The sequence below is a fragment of the Microtus ochrogaster genome, chromosome 16 (genome assembly GCF_000317375.1).
Source record: "Microtus ochrogaster isolate Prairie Vole_2 chromosome 16, MicOch1.0, whole genome shotgun sequence".
NCBI lineage: Eukaryota > Metazoa > Chordata > Mammalia > Rodentia > Cricetidae > Microtus > Microtus ochrogaster.
In genome coordinates this window covers 4,576,230-4,576,938 of record NC_022018.1, presented here as the reverse complement: position 1 = coordinate 4,576,938, position 709 = coordinate 4,576,230, and positions in this window count along the sequence as shown.

The window sequence follows — 709 nt, the reverse complement described above, 5'->3', positions numbered from 1 at the left end:
AAAAAAAAATCTTCTTATTGACAGTGACTACTCAGACCGTCCCATCCTTGCCTACCCTTCACATGGAAAACTTCACTATTCCATGGTTCTTGGACTGGGGAAGCACAGTACTCTCCACAAGAAGCACCCTGATTATGAATAAGCCAGGGCTCAAGTTTGCAGTCACTAGAAAAACATCTATGGGCACACATTCTTTGGGCTGTGTTAATATCTGTCAGGCTTTCCTAACGATCAGCCTTTTTCTTTCAAATCAAATTTCAGCTGTAAGATGACAGAAAATGCAAGATTTAATACAATGGGCTCAAGGAAAAGGAAGAAATTTAGCAATTTTAAATTGTTTGATTTTTAACCCCAGTGTGTTAAGCCTTACACAGATGCAGATGGAAACTATTTTCTCTGAGTCCCAAAGGTGCTGTGATTCTAGTGAGATTTTAAACCCAAGGACCCTGCAGTGAAGAAGTTATATAGTTTAGCTAAGATCCCTCAGGAGTCTGAGACACAAATGAATTGGAAGACAGGTTTCCTAGTCTATACTCCAGTTTATTTCCAACAGCATGCAATGGTCCCATGTTGAGTTGTCACATCTATCCAGAGGTCCTCTCCCACACTGGGGTTTTGTAATCAACAAGGCAGGCATTTGTAAGAAGGCATTTGTTACTAGGTGACACTAGTTAGTTACTGATTTTTCTTAGGTTTTTACAATGGATGC